Source organism: Dermacentor variabilis, chromosome 6, assembly GCF_050947875.1.
Source record: "Dermacentor variabilis isolate Ectoservices chromosome 6, ASM5094787v1, whole genome shotgun sequence".
Taxonomy (NCBI): domain Eukaryota; kingdom Metazoa; phylum Arthropoda; class Arachnida; order Ixodida; family Ixodidae; genus Dermacentor; species Dermacentor variabilis.
The window spans coordinates 153294382-153295049 of NC_134573.1; the positions used below are offsets into that span (position 1 = coordinate 153294382).

At 49.9% G+C, this 668-nt stretch overlaps 1 non-coding gene across 1 annotated transcript; it reads left to right on the top strand.

The window, feature by feature from the left end:
- The first annotated feature begins 276 nt into the window (after positions 1-276).
- Positions 277-360, top strand: TRNAL-CAG (transfer RNA leucine (anticodon CAG)). Its single transcript has one exon. It is a non-coding gene; the product is annotated as a tRNA-Leu (tRNA).
- The last annotated feature ends 308 nt before the right edge of the window (positions 361-668 follow it).

Consider the following 668-nt stretch of genomic DNA (forward strand, 5'->3'; position numbering starts at 1 on the left):
TCCGACTACAGTTCGACGATTGTTCAACAATTTTCTGCTGCTACAGTCCAACTAGCTCAGTTAAACACCGTTTTGGCGATTCAGTATCTAACCCCAACGAACCGAAAGAGTAAGCGCTGACGGACTGTGCCGGACTATTTGGCACAGTAAGGCTCGTGCAGAAGCTGCGCCCCCTGTGGCTATCCCTTCATTCTCGCAGAAAGCTGTCTGACAGTGTATACGTTTCTGGCATAGAGCTCCCACGTTTGGACCCACAACAGGAGTCAGGCTTGTGCTGTCAGCATGGCCGAGCGGTCCAAGGCGCTGCGTTCAGGTCGCAGTCCGGTATTCCGGGCGTGGGTTCGAATCCCACTCCTGACAGAAGTTTTTGTCATTATTTTAAAAATTCGTTTATATATTTTAAATCAAGAGGCTTTTTTATCTTTCTGTTTTGCTTCGCGTTGCGTTGCGTTGCGTTGCAGTATGACAGGTCGGCCGGACAACTATAACACATTCATCTGGTCCGCCGCCATTTGGGTTCGCTTGGATTCGTTGCTTTCTTTTATTCCGCAAACACCACAGGGGGGGGGGGGAGGGGGGAAGACTTGGAGGACACTGCCCAAGCGGCGCGGTCGTAGCCACCCTTATTTACACCTTTATTCAGTTTACGGTTATAAGTTGTTTTACAG